The sequence below is a fragment of the Aethalodelphis obliquidens genome, unplaced genomic scaffold, assembly GCF_003676395.1.
Source record: "Aethalodelphis obliquidens isolate GAN/ISIS:26980383/991018 unplaced genomic scaffold, ASM367639v1 scaffold15, whole genome shotgun sequence".
NCBI classification, from domain to species: domain Eukaryota; kingdom Metazoa; phylum Chordata; class Mammalia; order Artiodactyla; family Delphinidae; genus Aethalodelphis; species Aethalodelphis obliquidens.
In genome coordinates this window covers 2,652,606-2,677,496 of record NW_020837959.1, presented here as the reverse complement: position 1 = coordinate 2,677,496, position 24,891 = coordinate 2,652,606, and positions in this window count along the sequence as shown.

The window sequence follows — 24,891 nt, the reverse complement described above, 5'->3', positions numbered from 1 at the left end:
AATACCCTAGGTCACGTGCGCTCGACACTGAGCCTGAGCCCCGCCTCTCCCGCACGCGCCGTCACAGGACGTAGGAGTCCACGCAGGCCAGTGCCCTTGCGCTTCGGCCTGTCATCTTCCAACCAGAGCAGAGAAGAGTGGTTTGGGTTAGGGTTTTGATAGATTCCTCCTCCTAGAGAAGTTTGTCTCCTCTGGGTCTCCTGGCAGGACCCAGAAAGCTGGGCAATCAGCGCTCCTCTGCAGAGGCAGCTGCCCTTGTGGGTGCTTTGCAGACCCAACACGTCACAACTAACAGGTGGCCTTAATGTCTCATCGTGTGGGCCCACCACCCCAGGGAGCCTTGGCCTCCAGGCCCCCGTGCGAGGCGGCTGGGACGTCCCCCTGCACACAGCTGCTTTGTGTCAGAGCAGCTGAGCATGTTCCAGGGTCAAGGGCTGATCACTGATGACCTTCACATCTCTCTCTCATCTGTCTGTCTGTCTATCTATCTATCTATCTGTCTATCTATCTACCTACCTATCTACCTGTCTATCCATCTCTCTGTCTGTCTGTTCATCCGTCTATCTATCCATCTATATCTACCACCTATCTATCTATCTACCTACCTACCTATCTATCTACCTATCCATCTGTCTATCCATCTCTCTGTCTGTCTGTTCATCCATCTATCTATCCATCTATCTCTACCACCTATCTATCTATCTATCTATATCTATCCATCTCTCTGTCCGTCTATCTATCCATCCATCTATCTCTACTATCTATCTATCTAGCTAGCTAGCTACCTACCTACCTATCCATCTCTCTGTCTATCTGTCTGTCCATCTATCTATCTATCTATCCATCCATCTATTCATCTCTCTATCTATCCATCTATCTGTCCATCTATCTCTACCATCCATCTATCTATCTCTGTCTATCTATTCATCTACTTAATTTCTCACATTCCTTCATTCATGCCACATCTTAGAATTTAATTCTCTTTTACCAATCAACTGAATATCACTTCCAGCCAGTGATGACCAACAGTGTTGCAAGCATGATTAGCCATGGACTCATAACCACCCTAATAAAATAAAATTATCTGGCGAAATTAATTTTGCCTTATCCTGACATCTCCAACTCAGCCCAACTCTAGACGGTTCCACAGAAGAACCTCAAAGATGACTAAGGTTTTCTGAGGAGAAATTAGACAATGAGATTAAACTATTTAGTCTGGAAATAAAAGTTATGAGTCTGCTTCATATCTTCAAGCATCATGAAACCTTTTATCTCAGCTTCTGTGGAAGACGGACGCGAGGAAATGAGCTTATGTGGTCGTCTGCTGAGGACAGTAATAACAGTGCAGAAGAGGGGGTCAGGACAGAAAGGGCAGTGCCCAGAGAAATTGCTGCTCTCGCTCTGCCTCGTTTCTTTTCACTGGCTAGTTCTAAAATCATGAAGTTCATACAGGCTTATATTGTGTATTTTCCAGACACAAACTAATTAGTGTGTTTGCGTGTACATGTTACCTCCGTCAACAGACACAATGGCACTGCATCCTATAATACACTGTTGTGCGGGAGATTTCCCCTTTACCAGCATGACTCAGGTGTCTTTACAGCGTATATAGACCCGGCTCATCACAAGAAAGCTTAGACATTCTCCATGGGTGTGTCCTCACTGAGTTCACCAGAGCTCCACTGGACCACCCGACCGACGGAGTTTCCATCTTGTGTAGAACTCATGCCCATACCACTGCACACATGCATGAGTGTGTCCGCGAAATTTTTTCCAGAAACGAAAATCAATTCTTAGGAAGGAACTTGTTGGATAAAAAAGCAAGTGTATTTTTAACCCCTTATAGTTTTGAATAAGGCTGATAGTCATCAATAAATAAACCAGGCGTGCTCACACTTGAGCGGGCGTCCCCGCCACGTGGAGGCCTTGTTCCACGTGGGTTGCTGGCTCTCAGCTCCTCGGAATTGCTGGTCTGGAAGGTCTGGTCTGGGGCTCTAGAATCTGTGTCCGTAACAAGGTCCCCAGTGATGCTGTTGCTGCTGGTCTGAAGACCACACTTTGCGAAACACTGAATCAAACCATCAACTTGCTTTCGAGAGAAGGGAGACATTGTCTGACCTCTGGGAGCCAGAGTTGGTACCTTTCTTTTCTGAATGTGCTGGGACCATAACCTGCATCACAGGCTTCACTGGACTGTCCCTGCCAGGGTGAACGGGCAGACAGGTCCCTCAGAGAGGCCGGCTAGCCCCCCATCCACTGCACCACACCCAGAACTCTTACATCCCAAGCCACCCTACCGGCACCTGCCCCTTCTCAGAGGGCAGCCTCGATGCCGTATGGCTTCCAGGGGCATATAGCATGTCCTCTGGGCATTTTCCCTCCCGTCATTTTAATGATGCCCAAGACAGATAACACCAACCATCACCACCACCAAAGTCTTGCCCTGACACACAGTTATCCTGTTATTTTAGGATGACCTTTCCCTACTATATGGCAGGAAAACTTCACTTAGGGCCCTCTTCAACTTTACATTAAAAGCTCTCTCGGGGGGCTTCCCTGGTGGCACAGTGGTTGAGTGTCTGCCTGCCAATGCAGGGGACACGGGTTCGAGCCCTCGTCCGGGAAGATCCCACATGCCGCGGAGCGGCTGGGCCCGTGGGCCACAACTACTGAGCCTCCGCATCCGGAGCCTGTGCTCCGCAACAAGAGAGGCCACGACAGCGAGAGGCCCGCACACCGTGATGAAGAGTGGCCCCCACTCGCCACAACTAGAGAAAGTCCTCGCACAGAAATGAAGACCCAACACAGCCAAAAATTTAAAAATAAATAAATAAAATATTTTTAAAAGAAAAAGAAAGCTCTCTCGGGGGTGGCCAGGCATGCAGTCACTACGAGATTAGACTCCACGGTGTACCGGCGTGTTTGCATCTGCTGGATGCTGTGTTTTAAACTGAAGGACCGGCGCTGAGGGGCTGGGGGAAGACGTGAGCCCCGTCTCCCGGGACCCAGAGCCGCTGGGGCCTTTGCCTCTTAGACACTCACCAGGGTGGGTCAGAGGATGTCAACCCAAAGCAGCTCCATGAAGAAGGTCACAGCTGCTCACACTGACGCTTAACGAGAGGAACCCGTCCCTGGAGTTCAGCTGCTAGTCCTGGGCTCCAGGCCAGGCTCTGGTCCTTTCCAAGACCTGACTGTGGAGGCCCTTGTGTGATTTCTGCTCAGTTTCTCCAGGTGGCAATCACCGTGGTGCCTTCCAGGCTGTAAAGCTTGACAAGCTTGGAAGGACTTCCGCCTGCATGGTTTCGTTCACTGTGTCTTGGGAGCACACCAGACCTTGCATTGCTTACCTCCAACACTGGAATCATATCTTCGCTCATGGGAACCTCACGGCCCCCTGTGAGACAGGACTGTCATTGTTGTCCCATTTTACAGATGCAGTGACTGAAGTTGGAAGAGGCTGGATGACTTTTTTTGAGGAAACTCAGCTGGAAAGTGGAAGAGAATCCCTTCTAACCCCAGTTCCAGGCTCTTCCGTCACTCTGGCCCGTGGGCTTCCTTTGTTGCCGCTACTGAGTGAGATGATGCAGACGTGGCTAAGTGCTTCTATGTGCCAGGCGACACGGTAAGAAATTTTACAGAGATTACCTCTGGGTACCAACTTCCAAGGCAGGTGCTACTGGGGTTACCATTTTACAGATGACTGCACCAAGGCCTGCATGGGGGAACGCACTTGCCTATTGCCATGAAGCTGGCGGTGATGGAACCAAGGTTCCAAGCTCAGCAGTCTGTCCTCAGAGGCCCCGTTTTCCGGCAGCTTCAGGTCCTGGGATGGTGAGCTTTACGGCAAGTGCTTCTGCATTCATCAGCAGCCCTCTCGCTCTTCCTGTCTGCAAGGCTGGCTTTTTTTTTTTTTTTTTTTTTTTTTGCGGTACGCGGGCCTCTCACCGCTGTGGCCTCTCCCGTTGCGGAGCACAGGCTCCGGACGCACAGGCTCAGCGGCCATGGCTCACGGGCCCAGCCGCTCCGCAGCACGTGGGATCTTCCCGGACCGGGGCACGAACCCGCGTCCCCTGCATCGGCAGGCGGACTCTCAACCACTGCGCCACCAGGGAAGCCCCAAGGCTGGCTTTTTTGAGAAAACAGCATTAATTGTTGACACATGATGTTCCTGTCGGTCAGTGGACTTACTGCTCCTGTTCCGTGATTGGGACTGATCTGTCTCCACCACAGCGATAGTATTTGGCAAGCTCATCACAGAAGTGACACCTACATTAAAGATGCCAGGTCAAGAGGAAAGCATGGGGGTGCCAGGTTGTCTGTGAGGTGGTCACCCCAGGGAGAGGATTGAGGGTTGAAAAGAGCAGCCTTTGTTCAAAAATGCTCTGGAGCTTACAGCGCAGCTGGGTGTCCGCGTGGGGCAGGAGATTTACCCCCAGCGCCTGACATCGGGAGGGAGCCGGGATCACGTGGCCTCAGCTTTGCCCGATGATGAGGCTCCATGGTGAGGGGACGGGGTGTCCCCAAGAGGCCTTGCTGACTCTGAGGACAGTCTTTGCATTTTGGGGTGCATAGAGGCTAGGTGGGATTCCTGACCACACTCTTGGAGGGTAAGGTGCTGGGTGCCCTGAGACAAGGGGTTGCAGTGGGATCTGGGCCCTGGGTCAGCTCCCAGAGACAGGCAGCTGACCTCTACGGGGGAAGCAGAGTGACCCCACTTACACCCCTTCAAGCCCTCCTGATGGGATGTCAGACCTCGGAGGGTCTCTGATAAACGAGCTGAGCTGGACCCCAAATCAGACTCCATGCCTGGGCAGCAGGAGGGCAGCTGAGGGACTGGGGCTGCTCCAAAGGGGTCTTCCAGCCAGCTCAGGAACGTCCTCGGGACCCCAGGGTGCAAGCTGCTGGGCAGCCCCCCAGATAGGATTTCTTTCATTTGTATCATTTATTGCATTATTATTGAACAAAAGCATTGTTCGATAACAGGCTGAATAATAATCTTCAGTGATGCATGGGAATCCCCTGGTAGTCCAGTGGTTAAGACTCCACGCTTTCTCTGCCGAGGGCATGGGTTCAATCCCTGGTCAGAGAACTAAGATCCCTCAAGCCACGAGGCTCGACCTAAAAAAAAAAAAAATCAACCTATAAAACATATAACAGTAATCTTCAGTAATGCGTAATCTCTAGGCCTCACAATCTGGCCAGCTTAAGTGTTATTGGTTAAAATGTATCCCCCAAAAAGCAATTGCTCAGAGTCCAAACCTGGTTCCGGTGACTGTGACCTTATATGGAAATAGGGTCTTTGCAGAGGTCATCAACCTCAGTGGAAGTCATACTGGATTAGAAAGGACTCTGATCCAGTGACTGGTGGCCTTATTAGGAGAGGGACGCGTGGACACAGACACGGAGACAAGGCCGAGTGATGACAGCAGCAGAGGCTGGAGCGATGCCACTGCTGGCTGAGGAACGCCGAGGTTGCCCGCGCCCGCAGCAGCTGAGAGAGGCGGGGAAGTCCTTCCCGGCACCTCCCGCGGTGCACGGGCCTGCAGACACCTCGATTTCAGGCTTCTCCCCTCCAGAACTGCAGGACAGTGAATGTCTCTCTCTGGTTTTAAGCTGCCGTGTTTCAGCGGCCCCAGGAAGCTGAGGCAGTGCTATCAGCCTCGTTTTCCGAACGACGACAGTGAGGCCCAGAACGTTCGGTTGCTCTGCACAGAGGTGGCCCTGCCAGTCTGGCCCCGAGGCCTTTGTCCCATCGCAGGGCCCTGACTCTCCCATCCACCCAAGAATGGCCCAGATCCACCAGCGTTTCCTATGCGTCTGTGCCCCCAGGCTGGCTCCCAGCCTGCGCCGAGCGGTCACTCTACCACAGGACCTCAGCCTTCCCAGAGGCAGCTGGAGGTGTCGGGGCCGGGCAGCTCCTGTGTCACTGGGTCCTGCGCACCCGCTGTGGGCACTGCAGGGTCAAGGGTGTGCCACACGCCCTGACTGAGTTGTTGGCATGTCTAGCACCGCAGTGACTCTCTGTGGATGCCGGGGAGTCACCAAGGAGGGTGCCCCCCTTCCCGTGAGTGTCAGGGTCACGGCCGGGGGCAGGGCAGTGGGTCTCAGTGACAGGGTCCCCTAATCCAGGGCTGGCACGGGGCGCGGGGCAGGCACCCCGGTGAGCACCCCACGTGGCTCTGACAGGCTGGTGCCCTGCGGCCCGGGCGGGTCGGTCACGAGACGTGAAACCACAGTTGACACTGACCCGGGGCCCGGGCAGCCCAGAGCTGCCACCCACTGACCTTCAGAGAGCGCGGGCCCCCTCAGGGACGGGCCGGACCTGGGGGGTGTGTGCGTGTGTGTGTGTGCGCACGTGAGAGAGCGTGTGTGCCTGCACGTGTGTGTGCCTCAGTCCACTGGGGCGTCTGGGGGCTCACAAGCCACAGGCCATCGCTCACAGCTTGGAGTCTGCGGGGGCGGGGAGCTCTCGGGAGTCGCTTTGGTAAGAACGTGAGTCCCAACACGGGGCAGGCGCTGGACCCTCACGGCCCGTCTCATTTTAATCTCCCCCCAAAGGCCCCGCCTCCAAATGCCATCACGCGGGGTGAGGATTCCAACACGGGAATTTGTGGGCACACAAGCTTCCTTATCCCAATGGTGAGCGTGTTTGTGTGTGCATGTGCACGTGTGTGTACGTGTGTGTGCATGTGCACGTGTGTAGGTGTTTGTGTATGTGGGGGTGTGAGATGTGCACGTACACGTGTGTGTGTTGTGCGTATGTGACTGCGTATGTGTGAGGGTGTGTGGGTACATGTGTACAGGTGTGAGCGTTGTATGGTGTGTACTTGTGTGCATGTATGTGTGCGTGTGTACTTGTGTGCATGTGTGCGTGTGTGTACGTGTGTGTGCGTGTGTACTTGTGTGTGCATGTGCGTGTGTGTACATCTGTGCATGTGTACTTGTGTGCGTGTGCATTGAGTGTGTATGCGTGTGTGTACATGTGCGTATGTGTGTACATGTGTGTGTGCGTGTGTGCATGTGTGTGAGCGTGCGGCGGGGCGGGCCGTGGACGGCAGGGGGACGGGGCAGAAGGCCTGAGCTCCCAGGAGGGCAGTGACCTGCCCGCTGCTCTGCAGAGCCATCCTCCTGGGAAAGGGCCTGTGTTTGGCGGGGACGGTGCCCTGCTTGACTCGGAGTGTGCTGCCACCTAGTGCCTGTCTGGCAGAAGGACAGCCTCCTGAGAGCATCTCCCTCTGACCTGGTGGACGGCCAGCTGGCTCTGGTCCTGAGTGTTTGGTCTCTGGGCTCCGACAAGGAAGGACACATCGCAGCAGGCAGGGGTCGGTGGGAGCTGAGAGCCCAAGCCCACCCTCGGAAGCCCCCTCTGTGACATTCATCCCCAAACCAGGGTCCTCAGCCCCCTGCTGTGAGCGGGGCCCTGATGGGTCCAGGCATCAGAGGGCGAGGACCGAGCCCGGCCTCCTTTGCCGTGGGCGTCCCCACTGACCCTCCCGGAGATCAGTTCCCCTCCAGCAACATCACTTGTCATCAAGATTCCAGCAAATTCTCTGAATGTCAGTGAAACGTCACTGTGCTGCTTTGTCTGGAGCTGCTGTGTGACATTCTCACTCTCCACAAATGCGCGTGGAAATTACTGGAGCCTTTTATGGGAATAAGGAAACGGACTAAGCGCCTTCCCCACAGGGGATCCCCTCGGGGTCCCAGGGCTCTGCCTGCAGACAAGTTCCCCAAGCTCTGGGGCCACTCATCCACTTTCTACTTTGCTCCAATTCCAAGCAAATTGCATTGTATCATTTTCAAATCTAATTAATTCCGAAAGCACACTTCTCCATGCCTCCTCAGACAGTGCTTACAACGTCGTTTGATGCCTTATTACTAGTATTCTTTGTTTAAGAACAGTCTGTCGAGGTTTATTTTCTTGTATGCCACGGGACAGCATTTAGGACATCATTGACAGTATGCAGGCTTACACCGTGATCCGAACACGTAGCAGGACTATAGCTGAGTGATTCAGATTCCCAGAGGGGGCTCCGTGGCCGCCATGAAAGCATCCTTGTTCCTTAGCTCAGTCCTGTGCTCAGGGCCAAGCCCCCGCCCTTCCTTCTTTGGTGGAGACAACTGGTGGACCCCAGCCCTGTCCCGCATGACGGATGAAGCCTGTCAGACACATGAGGAAGGCTGCAAGGCCAGCCACCAGCCTGCACTTTCCAAGCACAACAAGCCCCAGTCCAGGGCCCCTGCCAGGCCTTGCTTCCCTAATTGCTACCTTTTCCACACACTGAGTGTCCCCAGCCCCGAGCTCTTAGCTCTGACGCTGGGGTCGGGGCGTCTGATGTCACTAAACTAAATAAGACAAAAACCACAGGGAAGCGAAAAGTCACCAGGTGTTTGGACTCTTCAAACAGATGGGAAAATACTGTGAGAAAGGGACCCTTGTCAATACGAGGTCTTCTTAGGATGACAGTGATGAAACAGAAAGCTTTGGAAAAGAGCAAATAAAATAAGTCAAACCCTCCTTATGTCCTTTTCAAAGTTACAGTCTAAGACTGCAGGGTCTGGGATGTCATGTTAACAGATGGAAGGGTCAGACCTGCCACAAGGACCAGAAGAGTGGAAGGTCCAGGCGGGCGTCTCTCTGTCTACGACCCCTCCCCTCCTGCCATCCCAAATCCTCCCAGACATGCCTTTGCTAGTCAAAATTGAACATGTTGCTTTCCTTCTTAAAAAACTATGGTATCTCCCTAATTTCTGAATCTATAGGCCTTCGCAGGCTGTATTAGTTATCATCTGCTGTGTAACAAATCACAAAACTTAGTGCTTCAAACCACAAGCACTTGTTATCTCATGGTTTCCATGGGCCCAGGAAGTCAATAAGATTTTAGCCAGGTGTGGTTTAGAAAGTAGATGTGTTTTTATTCAGGTTTGGTGAGACCAACAGATTGGGAGGCAACCACCAATGAAAAGATAGTTTGTTACAGTCTCAGATCCCAAGAGGAGGGGCACCCCACATGCTGCCACCAATGCCACTCCACACGGGGCCATACAGGGAAGCAGCAGGAGGCCCTCACCAGACACCGAATCTGCTGGCACCTTGATCTTGGACTTCCAGCCTCCAGAATTGTGAGACATAACATTTCTGTTGTTTATAAGCTGCCCAGTCTATATCACGTTATAGTAGCCGAAATGGACTAAGACATTCGCTGTCTCTAGGAATCAGCCGGCCCTGGGAAGGGCAGCGTCTCCAGTATCAGCAAGACCCCAGATGTCAAAACATCAGGAAATACAGAACATAAACGGGAAGATTAACAGGGGTGTTTCTGGCTCACGGCTCAAGGGAGCTGGAGGGCCCTTTTTAATATCATTCCCACGGCTGTTGGCTGGAGGCCTCAGTTCCCGTCACGTGGGTGTCTCCACAGGGTTGTCTGAGCGTCTTCACAACATACGTCTGGCTTCCCCCAGAATGAGTGTCCCAGAGAAAGAGCAGAGAGGAACCAGAGGGCCTTTTCATGACCTTGTCTCCCAAATCACACACCATCACTCCCGCCTGCTCCTCTATGTCAGAAACAAATCTCAGAGTCTAGCCCACACTCAAGGGGAGGGTAATTAAACTCCACCTCCTTAAGGGAAGGGCTTCAAAGAACCTGTGGATGTATTTTAAACCCGCCACACAGGCTATTTCTGTTCTGTCCCCCTTCCCGACCTTTGACCCCATCCCTTGCTTTTCCACCGAGGGCTCACATCAGAGGCACCTGGGGAGTTTTTCCAAATCCACGTGCCCAGGATGCTCCAGTGAGAACATCCAGAGGAGGGGTCCCGCCAGCCTCCTGGGGAAAGTGCCCATGTGACTCAGATGCACCCCTGACCGTGAAAACTGCCCTGCAGCCTCACGACGTGTCCGCCACTGCCCCACGTGCTGTGCACCCTGACACTCCCGTGCACTCCAGGGGCAGCTTTCTCGGCCAGCAGGCCCTTTGTCCTCATCTCTCTGGGGAATACTATCCTCGTCCTCACCCAGCTGCAGGGCCACGGGCTACCGGAACCCTTCTCAGAGCCCTCGTCTGGCACAAGGAATTGCTCCCTTATCAATTTCCCCAGATATCTCTGGACACACCTCCAGTGCGGTCCAGAGCACCGGATGGTAGCATCAGAGTGTGTGTGCTTTTCTTTCCAGCCAGATGGGGGGCTCCTACAGGGACACACATTTATAATCCTGTCCCCGGCATCTGTCCCCTGGGGGTGGCGGAATTATGTTGGGGAAATGAATAATGAAAAGAATAAAGAACGGTCAGTCTCTGAAAGCACCTCTGAGAGGTGTTTGGGGAGCGGCAGCTTCCCTTCCTCAATGGTAGTTGAGTCCTCCAGACACTCAACTTCTTGCAATTACGAGCTTCTGTAAAGATCTGATATAAACTCTCTCAGCGATGGTTTGTTCTGATCCAGGGTGTTTGTTCCCTCGTCCTCAAATGTGCTCGTCTCAATTCTCCTGGCGACTTGCACCCTTTTTGTCTTCCAGCTCGGTCACCCCCTACTGACCCCACCAGGCTTACCTTCCCTTGGACATTCTCTGGTCCAGGCCCATGTCCTGAGTCTCTGAAGCCCCACCAGCCGTGGGATGATTTATCCTTCCTTAGGGAGTGTCTCCTATTGCTATCTGGTTGCTTTATGTGCTTGTCTGATTTCCCACCTGTCCCATAAACCCTTGAGAGCAGGGCTGGGTCTTCTACCCATTTTGTCCTCCACGCATGCATGTCGGCTTATACCCAGTCTTCAGCAATTGCGTGTGGATTGACGGATGTTTCTAGCAGCTCCACCTCTTAGATAACATCTTCTTCCTGCTGTGTAAAGGGGTGATTCCAACTGCATAGAGTTCCTGCCATTTCTCAATAAAAACGTAGATACAGGTTGTCCTAGGTGTGGCATCCAGGTTGTAGGAAGTGACGGGCTCACTGTGTTCTGAACTGGCTGGACCGCATCCTGAGTCACGCGTTTGGCTCTAGGTACCATCAGGGAAGGTTAAAGGACCCGAGATAGTTCAGGTAGTGGCTCCCATTTCTCTTTTTAAAAGGAGAACATGTTTTTATGTCCATTATTCCTTCAAGTGCATCCCACCATGAGGCAGGCAGGGCAGGACTATTTCTTCTTTAGCAAATAAAGAGACAGAGTAAGGGGCTTGCTCAGGTCATAACTGGACGCTCCCCTTAGCTTCACTCACAGCGGCCTCTATTTGACCTGAAGAAAAGCGATCAGAAGGAAGACATTTGCGCTGTCCACAGAGACTTGAACAGACTTGTGGAAGGGGGGTGGGGGAGGGATGGGTTGGGAGTTTGGGATCAGCAGATGCAAATTATTAGATATAAGATGGATAAACAACAAAGACCTACTGTAGAGCACAGGGAACTCTATTCAACATCCTGTGATAAACCATAAGGGAAAAGAATATAAAAAAAGAATATATATGTATAACTGAGTCACTTTGCTGTACAGCAGAAATTAACGCAACATTGTAAATCAACTATACTTCAATTTTTTAAATAAGATACTTGAAGGATGTCCAAGTAAACAGTGAGGAACAGGTGTGTCCTGTGTTCCGTAGGGCATAACCAGTATCAGAAAGGTACACGGCCAAGGCTGACCAACAGAAGGAAAACAGTCTAAAACCTTGATTTGACTAACGATGAACTAGGCTGCTTCATACCCAAGGGAGTTGACTGACATTTTTAGCATTTAAGTAGATGTTACCTTCAGATCACCCATTAGAAGTCCTACAAATGCAGTCGAAGAAAAGCACCTGGGTCTGATCCAAATCTTCAATTTTGTGCAAACGGCAGAATGTTTGGAATTCAGGAAGCTTTCCTTCTTTACAGAATCCCGTGGACAACGGAAACAGTTCCTTCCTTTCTATGACGGTTAACTTGTATTAGCATAAAACATGCCTACATACATTTGCTGGTGTATACTGTACGTTGCATGAACACACACGTTTGTGACAATAAAGTTGACTGTTTTTCCTTTCATGTTTGTTTTCTATTCTGTTTTTTTATTTTGCGGTGTGTAATTGGAAAAGAGGGGGCAAGCACAGAAGATCTAAGAAAAAACTAGGGACATTTTTAATGAAAAGCTTTTATCTGTTTCATTTTGTCTTTATGTATTTTTCTGACATCATCTGATGCTTTGTCAGCTGAAAACATGCTCTTTTGTGGACCACAGCTCAGAGCTCTTAAGGCAGGTAGGGTCTCAGGTCTCACCCATCCCCTAAAACCTGTAGTTTTACGGTTTGATCAACAAAGATTCCTTTCTAACTTATAAAGTGGTGATTCTCAAAATACGTCCGCAGCCCACCTATAGGCAAAGAATGCCTTCCTGAGAAGCTGAGAACTAAGCCTTTCTTTAGTCATTATGGGCAAATGATGCATATGTACGTAGATACTCTCTCGCATTAAGACTGAGGAGAAATCACCAGTAATCTAATGAGAGGAAATGAAGAGTTACTTCAATGGAAATTCACTAATTAAAGTTCCCACATTTCTAGAGTGTCCTGAAGATGCTGCTTCAGCATTTAACTAAAATTTCTGGTGTCATGTCATGTGTGACTTGCCTTAGCGTTTAGGCAAATGATAAGGATTCCACCATTTTTCAAAAATGAGGCCCTAATATGAGTGGTTCAATTGTCGCTATTTTTGCTTTTAAATGATCGCATTTCACTTAATTATAAATTTATTTGTGGGGACTTTTTTAACTCTACAGTGGTTAGTGATTTGAAGTTGCATTAAAAATATTTTTAGCATATAATTTTCCAATCTGGACAGGATGAATTTAGTTCTTACAGGCTGTATCCACTGGCCTCACTGTGACAATACTTGAATAGTTCATCGCTCGCCCCACAGAAACAAAGACAAACACAACAACACTTTGTTATTATCAGTGAAATCCTTTTCTTCTGGAAAATGGAGATGTGCGAATAGGCGAACTGTGTTGAACGTTTTGAGAACAGCTCTCTAGGCTACACCCAACTCTCCCAACCCGCCCCAGCCTGCCCCCAGGTTTACACTGAAACTTAGTGAAGACTCTCATATGTCCCTGTTCTCCGTGATTCTGTAGAAATGAGGGCAAAGTCATAGAACAGTGGAGGATGGTTTTACCATCCATTTCACATCACACACCGGTGCGTAAGCCTTGCCCGTTGCCGGGTCACCCACCTGTGATGCCCAGCAGTGCTGAAGGATGCTGTACGGAGACGTTGGCACATTGTGACGCTGTGTTCCCTTGCTTTCCCAAAAGCAGCGAGCCAGGTCCGTGGGCTCTGTGGTGGACAGGATGACAACGTCCACATCCTAGTCCCAGGAACCCATCAATGTGTTCCCTTCCCTACCAAAGGGCTATTAAGATTGAAAAATGCAATTAAGATGACTAATCAGTTGAACTTAAAATAGGGAGATTATTATAGGGTTACCTGGAGGGGCTCAATGTAATCATAAGGGTTTTTAAAAGTGGAGGAAGGAGACAAGAGGAGAGAGTAGGAAGGAGCTGTGACCACAGAGACAGAACCAGAGTGATGAGATGCAAAAAACAAAAACAGAAGAACCCAATGGGCATTGCTGAGAAGTTGGAGGATGGGGTTACAAGCCAGGGAGCGTGGCGGCCTCTAGAGGCTGGAAAGAGCAAGGACACCTATTCCCCACCGGCGCCTCCAGGGAGGAACCAGCCCTGCCTGGACCCGGACCTCAGCCCGGGGAGACCCAGGTATGACTTCTGACCTGCGGGGCTGTAAGATACTAACCTTGTGTTGCTCTCAGCCACTAAGTCTGTGGTGATTTGTTCCAGCAGCCGTGGGAAGCTAATACAGGCCCTGGCCGTGGGAAATATTGTTTTCTGAGATCCTTGGTAGACAAAGGGCTTGCAAAACAGGGACGAAAACACACGGAAAGATGCAGCAAATTTTATCAAGATTACCTTGATTTTTTAAATAAGGAAAGCTTGTGTGCACTGAATTAATCCCTTTGTACTCTACTCCCCTATTTCATCCCTGGCTAAGAAAACTCACCTCTGCGTGTGTGTGTGTGCGTGCACGTGTGTGTGTTCACTCATTCCCTCAACGAGTACACATGTATTTAGAGCAGTCTATGAACACGAAACTGGAGTCAAGGAATTTTTTGAAAACAACAGATAAGACTGACCCCCTCCTCAAATAATTCATAGTTTAAAGAAGGAGGAAAAGTGATGTACATGATAAGTACCACAGTGCGAAGGCAACTGGGGAGTATCACAGCATGACATGCCTGGGGAGTGTCTCAGTGTGATGTGGCTGTGAGTTTAATTTAATTTGAATTTACGTTAAAAATTCTACACACCAAGGTTAAATTAAAAATTTTTAAACCATAAGAAAAATCAAAGACAAAGCTAAACTAATAAAAATATTTGCAGTTTTTATCCCAGAACTTCTCAAAAATCACCTGAATAAAACAAAAACTAAGCACCCCATAGATAGTTACACAAATGACAAGAACCACTGTTTCAAGAAAAAAAATATCAAAGCATCCTTTAATGTATTAAAAGGTGCTCAACCTCACTCATAACCTCATAATGAGAGAAACGAAAACAGGCACTCTTCACCTGTAGACATTTCTAGAAAGCTTAATCATACATTCGGTTGGCGGCTGAGACATCGTCGTGAGCATCGCTGGCGGGAACTTCAGTCTGGACCCTCGTGAAGGGAAGATTCACTCCATCGGGCGGAATTTCGAACACTGACGCTCTGTGACCCAGAAATCAATTTCTAGGAAGCTACTTTGCGGATATACTTGCCAGGGTTATTTATGGCAGGATTTTTGGTAACAGTAAAGTGTTAGAAAAACAACCCAAAAGTCCATAAATAGGGGACTAGCTAACATGAGTATGATGCATCCGTATAACGATGTGTGCAGCTGTAAGGAAGAACGGAGAGGTCTCCGTGGACCGGTGCTTCGGGACCGCCAAGGGAACAAACTAATAGTAAAAGAAGCCACGCTCAGAAGTGCGCATACTATGAACACTCTTGTTTTAAAAAAGAAAGAAAACTATACACATGGTTTTTGTTTTCTTTCCTATGCATTCACAAACGCTGGAAGCCTATAAGCAGTAATGATAGACTTTTCCTGGGGTGATGGCGAGACAGCAGGAGCAGGATGTGGGAAGATGGGTCAGGAGAGAGGCTCCTCAGTGATTCTCTTTTTATATACTTTTAAATCATGTGAATATGTTACTTATTCAAAAATTTACTGAATAGTTTTTTTTTTTTTTTTTTTGTTTGCGGGCCTCTCGCTGCTGTGGCCTCTCCCGCTGCGGAGCACAGGCTCCGGACGCGCAGGCGCAGCGGCCATGGCTCACGGGCCCAGCCGCTCCGCGGCATGTGCGATCTTCCCAGACCGGGGCACAAACCCGTGTCCCCTGCATCGGCAGGCGGACTCTCAACCACTGCGCCACCAGGGAAGCCCCTAAATAGTTTTTTTAATACAGGTGGAACAAGTTTCTCTAGCTCTCATCCGAGCCCGGCGACCTCTGTAAAGATGGGTCACTCTGTGGCTCTGCTGTTTGCCTGGTGATCATGTTAGTAAGAGCAGTGTCCACGGAGCACGTGTTGTGTACCAGGCAGGGGGCCCAGCAGTCTGTTATGCCACTTCCTCCATGCTTATTAGATTAGATTAGATTAGATTAGATTAGATTAGATTAGAATGCCCATTTCACAGGGGAACCTACTGAGGCCTGGACAGGCTGAGAGATGGCCCCAAGCTCACAGCGAGTTAACACAGAGCAGGGGTTCAGACCCAGCTCCCCGTCACTCCAAGGCCTCATCCACAGGCTGCCGTGGTGCCCCACCTCCCCCCCGATCCCTGGCTCAGTGACCCTCTATCAAGGGGGTTTACTGTGCTTTGAGGACGAGTGATCCCCAGAGAAGGTGGCATTGAGGAGACACGGGGCGGTGAGGTGTCTGGGAGATCCACACTCAGTCAGCTCCTCTGGAACATTCTAGGTGACGTTTGAGGTTGTTTTTGTGAAAATCAGCAGAAACCCATCTCAGAAAGGCTCTTTCTCCCCGGCATGTTGCCGCCAGACTGGGCTCCTTGGAAACTGCTCTGCGTCCCCAAGCATTTGTGGATCACAGAGGACAACAGTCTTCCAGGCAGGGCGGGCGTGTTCAATAACCCACATGGGAGTGTCCCACGGCTGCCGGAGCAAAGTTGCACCAACGGGGGCTTCAAACCACAGAACTTGATTCCACCCTGGTTCTGGCGTCCAGGAGTCTGAAATCGAGGTGTCAGCGGGGCAGTGAGCCCTCCGAGGCTCTAGGTGGGAGCCTTCCTCCCTCTTCCAGCCTCTAGTGGTTGTGGTGCTCCTTATAGACGCATCTCGCCACCCTCCGCCTCATGGTCCTGTGGCGTTCTCCCCGCGTGACTCTGTCCTCACGTGGTGCTGCTTCTTCCAAGGACACCAGTCGTATTAGGTTAGTACCCACCCTACTCTATTATGACCTCAGCTTATCTCATTACGCCTGCGATGACCCTATTCCAGATAAGGTCACAGTCACAGGTAACCAGATTTAGGATGTGAACATATCTTTATGGGGAGACACTATTCAAGCCATAATAATAGAACATAATCAGGGAGCGGGAAGTTCTGTCCAGCTGTTTTAGACAAGAGTCCGTGAAACTGAGTCATCAAGTTACTGCTTCACTAGCTGTAATGCTGATTTTCAAGAACATATAGATTGGGTGCGGTATTGGACAAGAAGCCTTCCAACATGCAACTGGCGGGCAAGGATTCAAATTTTCCCCACAAAAGTTGAAAAGAAACTGAACTACAGTTGTGCATCCAACAGCCAGTATAAAGTAGAGACTCAGGGGAACCAGTAAGTCACGAGGGAGAGAGGCTCGGGCGCCCAGCTAGGGGCGGGAAGGCCACCAGGGCATGTGTCCCCCCAGGCCACTGAGACTCCCGGGAGACCACATTTCCTAAGGAAACTGAAAGGCAAGGGTGGACTTGACGGTCACAAGGACTCTGCAGGGAGTCTGGCCTTGGACACACACCCTGGCATAACCCACAGTCACACGGTTGGGTCTTAGAGAAAAAAATGCTTCCGTAGAAACTGCAAGAGCTCTGCCAGGAAAGGGTCTGTAAATGCAGGGGACAAACAGCCCAGCGTTGGAGGCCTTCTAAGGAGGCTTTGACTCCTGGAGGCCTCAGGACCTCGGGCTGGTGCCTGCTGGGAGACCTTTCATGGATACAGCCTATGCTGTTGCCGTTTAGAATCTCTGACAAAGGGCAGCTGTTTTAAGGTCGACAGTGCCTCTTCAGCTTCACCAGATCCCTCCTCGACCAGAAGTTGCTGGTGGGACCCATGAATGCCCAGCTGAGACAGGGGACCCCCCTCTCACGCACAGCGGGCCGCCCGTCTGCCCTCTCTCCTCTCAGCAGACGTCGTACGGGGGTGCTCGTGCAGGAGCGGGCAGCCAGGAGGGACACGGAAACAAAGGAAGGGGGAGAATGCTCTCACAGCGTCCCCAGTGGAAGCTGGTAGCTCTTCTCCTGTGGGTAGGACATTTATCAATGACGTGGTTTGTTTCTGGTGTCAGCAGGGTGATGCCTCACCCAGCCCGTCATGAGCCTTTCCTGACTCTGTCAGAGAGGGCGCTTTGCTTTTTGAGTTCCAAGAAAGGGACTTGCCAAAACTGTCTTGAAACACAACTCCTCTGTAAGTTTTCTTTGTGTGGTGTCTATGTATCAAACCCCCATGCGTGTTCTCCGGCCTCAGAATCAGGCTTAAGAGGATAGAAACCCATGCCCTCTGGGCAGCATCTCTTTGCTTAGAACAGTGGCCACAGCATGGTGGCCTTCCAAGGTGGTGACACCCACAACAGAGCATCAGGGAGACCCATCTGGGCCTGCCAGGACCTGCGATGGACAAAAATGTCCCAGGAAATTCAGAATTTGTCACCTGGTTCCCGTGTGCAGGAGTTGGTGAGGTCGGTGATCACGGGAACCTGGGAAAACCATCCTGCCTCACAGTTTTCCACGGAGCAGACGTCGCCTCCCACAATTCAGGAAAACGCCTTTTGTTGCAATGGACGAGGCTGATTGTGTGCAGACTGCGTGTCTGACAAAGACCTCACGTCTGAGCTGTGTGGGTCCGGGGCCACCCCCATTTCTGGAAGCGTCTCTGAGTACAGATGAATCACTGGGTGCCCAGGAGCAGGGCCGTCCACTTGCCTGGTCCAGGGGCCAAGCTGAGCTGCTGAAACCTTTCACAATAGCTGGACCAATTGCCCAAATGATGCTGTCAATTAGCTCTTAAGACCCCACTTCAAAGAGGGAGCTCCGATGGGGATAATTGAAAGGGAGAGTCATGTGGGAACGGGGAGGGCTGAGCTGCTGCCCAGATGATGAATATTAATAGAGCACCTACCACCCAGACGACAGTACGTGACGCTCACACTGGCTCCTTCTGAAAGGAACAATGAGGCATGAATGTGTGTGTGTGTGTGTGTGTGTGTGTGTGTGTGGTTATTTTCAGCAGCCTCGGAGAAGAAAATGATGAGCCGGGAGCTGGAGCCCCGGCTCCTCGCCTTCTCTGGGGAGCACTCGAACTTGAGGGCCAGTTTCTGCAGCCAGACCCCCTGTTCTAAGGGCCCCACCTCTGAGAACTGAATTCCCACCTTGCTGTCCTGACTCACCCACCCTTTACAGAACAGGCTCACCCAGAACTCCGCTCTGTGCACAGAAAATCCTGTATCAGTCAGTTTGTGCTGTGTAACAAAAGGATTCTAAAAATCTGAGGCTTCTACGACCTCGTTTTTCTTGCTCACGGCCCACAGGGGCCTGAGAGGTTCTACTCCATTGTGGATCAGCTGGGCCGAGTTCAGTCTGATCCACATGGTCAGCATCACTGATGGGTGGCTCCTTGAGTCACCTCTCCTCCTGGCAAAGTCAGGAGAGCAGGAGGGGTGAGCAGAAGCATGAGGTGCCCCTTGAGTCCTTGCTGCAGAGCAGGACAAATACCACCACCAAGAAGGCCCACCCACTGAAGTGGGAGGGTCCTGCATGGTCCCCAGGGATGCGTTTAGTCCAGGGAGGGAGTGAGGACTTGGGGGTAGGGATGGAATCAGCCTCATGACAGAGGGAGTAAAGGGGAGGGTGCCCTGGATAACCGCGAGAGCTTGACCTCCTGCAGACGCCTTCCTCACTAAGGCAACGCAAGCCCGCCAGCTGAGCTTCCCTAGAACCTGGATTATGCCCTTCAAACCACTTACAGAGCCACTGCTTTGGCCCTGAAACGCCTGTGTTGGTCCTATTATCTGAGTTCCTGACACCCTGAGATACAGGGCTGATGAACTCACTCTCATGCAAGGTTCCTTGTGTGCACACAGGTGTGTCCCGGCTCCCTTGAGGGCGTACTTGACACCTGACGCTGTCCTGAGCAGTGCAGAGCCCATGCTGAAGTCCTCCTTACACCCGGACACCCGACCCCGACACCCTGGACTCCCAGACACAAAAAGACATCTCTTCTCCTTGGGAGTTGCAAACAGGGACGTCGGAATTCAGCAGGAAGCCACAGCCACACCAGAAAATCTCGATTCTGTGTCCTTCTCAGTCATTTTGACAAGTAAGCACAGAAACCACCAAGAAAGTGGACAATGAGGTGCATTTTCTTTTTTCTTTTTTTTTCCTTTCCTCACAAAAGCATCTACCTACTTGTTTGAACCAATAAGCCATAAGGACAGACAGCAATGGTCACATCTGACTTCATGAAAGTGATTAAGCCTTTAAAACTCTCTATAGAAAACCATCCAAGCCTTTCAGAATTGCCATCTCCCAACGTCCACATTCCTGGAGGCCGCCAGCCCCTTGGTTTGAGGCCCCCTTGGGATTTTCTAGTGCCGTCAACAAGCGTCTTGGCGGAGGGGCGGCAGGCCAGGCTGGTGGAAGGGCACATTCTCTGTTTAATTAGAACAAGTAGGGACCGTCTCACGGAGGGAACAAGGCTCAGGTTCCCTAAAGCCCCCTCCACATCAGCCTCCTTCTCCCCGAGCGTTCAGTTGCCATCAGCAGAGCCAGACGAGAATAGAAACCTCACAGAGACTCTGTCTTGTTTTGCTGGGACATTTCAGCATATTCTCATGGATCTTTCAAAGGAACACAATTATCTGATCCTTCTTAGGGGCAATTAAACTGTGGAAGGAAGGGCACCTCCTGCCTCAGCCCCCCGGAGCCTGTCCTTCTGAATCACATGTTAATCACGTGTTATGGTTAAACCATAAACACACTCCAGGGAACCTTCCCAGGAGCAGCTGTGCCCTGTGCAGTGTGGAAGGGATGACATAGGTCCCCGGCTTCCCCGGCACCCCCTGTCCCTCTGGAGGGGTCTTCTCAATGTATTCCTAGTTGCAAATACAGGAGAAGGTGGGCCACCCCACTCAGGGTTATTTCCCAGTCCTGGAAATGGAAGGGAGCAGAGATGCTGAAACAGTAGCCAAGGACTTGTGGGTACCCTGAAGTGGCCACCAATCCTGGTGAGGGTTGACCCTCCCAAATATGGAGGGTGATCTCACTTCGAATGGCTCCTGGGGTCACAGGGGTCTTTCTTGGGTAGACAACCAGCTTCCTAAAAAAAGAAGGAGGATTGTTTGCACAGGGGAAAGTTGTAGTCTTAATACTGTACTCTGTCTGTCTCCCTGGGAAGTCCAAGGAATCGGGCCAAGTCTTCACCTGAGCCGGAAAATGTCAGACCTAACGCCAAGAGGTGGACGGTCGACCCTCAGCACGTGGTTTGCTGGGCGCTCTCCGGACCATCTCTTTGCCTCTCTGTAAAGGTGACACAGAGGCCACCATCGACCTGGTTCAGTTGTTGTAAAGCTTAAATGAGATGGTGTAGACAAAACACATTAAGTACCTGTCACGTAGTAGGAACTTGGTAATGCTAGCCATGGAGTATATTGTGAATCTGAGAGCTTCCCTTCCCAACACAAAGGCTGAGTTATCCACAATCATCACTCAAGACAGAGCAGAAAGAAATCTAGGCTACTTGTTGAGACTAACCAAGTCTGCTCACGAGGAAAATCACAACTTGTCCTCAGTCAACAACTCCGTAAATATTATTTCTACAGAGGGTTAAAGTTTGGGTTTGAGGAGTGAGTGGTAGCTTTGCTCATTCAGGTGGCTTTTAAAAGACAGGATGGGGAAGCAGTCTTCATTCAGCTAGATGCTTCTCAAGGACAAACATACCAAGAAGGGTCGAGGAGCCTCCCCTGACGTCCATTCTTCAGAGAACAGACAACCAGATAGCTCTCCTGGTAGCATTTTCCAGGCGAGAGTCCCAAGCTTTCCTGGACCTCATTCTCACCCTCCTCAAGGAATCAGGATGGAATTACCTCTTCTTTTCTGGACACTGGCCATCCCCAGCGCCAGCTATAGATAGAAGCAGCCTGTCTGAGGGAAGGGCCCTCTCCTTAAAAACTAAACCACCCCAAATCATAGACCTCTTTTCTAAAACAATAAGAAAAATAGAGGCAAGGTCTCGATGGAACTATCCCCCCCACCGCCCACTGAAAAAATAGGATGTTTAACTTCAACGAACAAGAATAACTCTGGTCTCAAGCGGTCACAACATAGAACTTTTATATTTTTTATTTTTCAACGTTCAGTCTGGCCTCTGTGGGTGTGTTGCCTGCAATGCAACCCCGGGGTTAAATCAAAACTCTTGACCTTTCACATAAAGGCAATTGTCATGCTGTCAAATTGTAAATAATAAATAGAACCATTATTTGGAGGGTTTCCAGTTCTGATGAGCAGCAAGATTGTTTCAGAAAATCTATAGCAGAGACCAGTACAACTGTAACTTAAACTTGTGTGGTGTTCAATACAAAGTCGTCTCCAAAACTAGTTTGGTTTTCCAGCAATAGCCTGCCTCCGATACAGGACTGCCCGCAAGTGAATGCACGTATCAGATCTGTCTCCTGTCCAGTGTATGTTTTAAAAATACACTTGCCAACATTTGAGAGCAGCATAAAGTCCTTCCCAACGGTAAAAACAAAATCATCCATGTGGTTGGGCCAAAGCTTTGACATTTTAAAAATCATTACAGCGAAAAATAAACTCAACCTATAACATGAGCTACTGTTAGAAATCTTGTGTGGAAGACGCGTCAAATAGAGAACGCTAAAGACCACTTGCTAAAATGAAATCGTCTTCCTTGGGCATCAGTATGGCTTGGATTGTATCCCCCCAAAATTATATGTTGAAGCCCTAACCCCCGGTACCTCAGAAGTCACCCTTATTTGGAAACGGGGCTGTCGCAGATGTAACTAGTTGACATGAGGTCACCCTGCAGTAGGGTGGACCTAATCCAAGGGCTGGAACCTTTACAAGAACAGAAGAACATCCTGGGACAACAGAGGCAGGGATCTGAGTGAGGCACCTACAGGCGAAGGGTGGGCAGCCAGCCCCACAAGTGCGATGAGAGATCAAGAAGGATTCGTCCAGAACAGCACCAGATGGAGCACAGCCCTACCTGTGCCCCTGCCAACACCTCAATTTCAGACCTCTGGCCTCCAGGACAGTGAGAATGTAAATTCCTGCTCTTTTAAGGTGCCCAATTGCTGTGCTGTGTCCCAGCAGCCCCAGGAAATCAACACAGGCATACACATGGCGTCAATATCATGGAAGGCTTGGGTCTCCAGGCTCTAGATGTGAACCGGCTCTTAAGTATACTTTCCTGGTGGCGCCCTGGGCGCTCTTGGGCTGGCGTGGTTGCAGGGGGGAGGTGCATCTTCTTCTGCTGCCCCTTCAGCACTTCCTTCTACAACATCCTCTGCCCTCTGAGCATCCTGGCTGCCTTCCCTCTGGGCTTTGACAAAGCGGGCTGGAGCGGTTGACATTTCCGGCTCTGCAGATCTGCCCATCTTCTGAGCAGTCTGAGTCCCAGCAGGATCTGGATTTCCCTTGGCTGGCCCTGAACTACCCAGGGAGTGTGGTCTCTGCCATTCTCTTTTCCATGTCCCCAAACGGTCACCGTGATGCAGACTGTCCTCCCTCTGCCCTCCTCCCCCTCCCACCAACACACACGTGGGGCAACACGGCTGCATCCTACAGGTGTGTTTCTGCACCCCAGGAGCACCTCCATGAGAGTGAACAGCTCTGTCCCCCATCACCCCCTCCACTCCCCTTGGTGCTACTTCAAAAGGTGTATTGCCTTTGCCTGTTTCTACTTGCACGTCATGTGTTCAGGCTGGACACATTCGTACATGAGATACATTTCTACTCTACCATTTTCTCAACCAAGCAGGACCAGGTTGAAGTCAACTTTGGCCCATCCATGCCTAATCTTAACCAAATCCCAGCCACGAAACAGGTGGTAAGTATATAAGCAAAAACAACTTGTTAAAGGATATTCCAAAAATATAAAGTGTGCACACATGCACGCACACACACACACACTCCGCTGAAGATGATTTAAAACTGGGGGTACAGAGAGACACTTAAAAATTATTAGTACAAGGTGAACTTAGTGGAAAATTTGTAATAAATTCTATACTTAATTTCCTATAGAAACTCAGTATCAAATCTGTGCCCCCTTCCTTGTGCACCTGTACAGAATTGGAGGTGACTCAGCTCCAGCTGCTGTAACAAAGGACCACAGTCTCAGCAGCTTAAATGACAGACGTTGATTTCTCAGGTTCAGAGGCTGGAAGTGCGAGGCCAGGGGCCGGCACAGTTGGCTTCTGGTGAGGGCTCTCCTCCCAGCCTGCAGACGGCCACCTTCTCCCTGTGCTCACAGGCCTCTCCCTGGGCTCGGCTGGCACACAGAGAGTGCTCTCTCTTCCTCTTATAAGGCACCAATCCCGTCGGATCAGGCCCCACCTTGACCTCATTTAATCCTAATACCTTCTTACAGGCCCATGTCCAGCACAATCACACTGGGGTAGGGGCTTTGGCCTAGGAATATGAGCAGGGACACAGCTCAGCCCTCAGCAGGGGATGCCCAGTGTTTTGTGGCCTTTTAAAATTACCCAATTGTTGCTGTTTCTGATGCCCTCCAGCCTTCATTTCAGTCTTTGGTGGTCCTGGGAGATGCAGGCAGACTGATGACCTAAAGGAAGGTTTACCAAGGGACTGTTTGCCGGGGAGGGGGCAGGGTTTGGGGGACCAGTAACATTTAGTGCAATAGATGGGGGTCACCGGCCTGAGCACTGGGAACACAGGGAAGGGGGCGGTGCCCACAGTCCTAGAGCAGCCCTAGGGTACGAGAAGGCTGTGGCAGCAGCGGCAACCTTTAGAGAGAAATGCAGCCCCCAATGCTCCCTGTTGGGGCTGAGGAGACACTGACCCTCCTTCTCCCCCTGCCCTCCCATCTCCTGCCTGGCCTGCGCTGGCCCACCAACAGAAGGCAGGGCCCGGAGGGTGTGTGTCTGCCGCCTGGGGAACAGAGCAGGTGGGAGGCTGGAGGTGGGTCCACAGGGGCAAACAACGGAATCCTGCAGGGAACACATTTCTAAAACTCCCCTTATCGTCTGTGGAACGAGGTGATGGCTCAGTAAGCTGAGGGCACTCCAGAAGCACAGTGGGGATTTTTCACTTACTTCTGGAATTTTGAGCATCTCAGGAAAAGTCCACAGTTCATGTAACCTCAGGACTCCAGGAAACCACAAAAGGAGGTTAACCATGCATCTGCTGGAAGGAAGACATACAAGCAAGCCGCTCATCATCGATTCTCCAGATGCCAGCTCATGGGTCAGGTGGGGACCGGGGCCTGGAAGCAGCAAGGGAAGGAGCGGCCCCTTGGGCCTCGGCGGACAGCGAGCTCAGGAACCTGTCCCTCTCACAGGAGGCAGGCTGTCACCACACAAACAGGAGCAGAGGGAG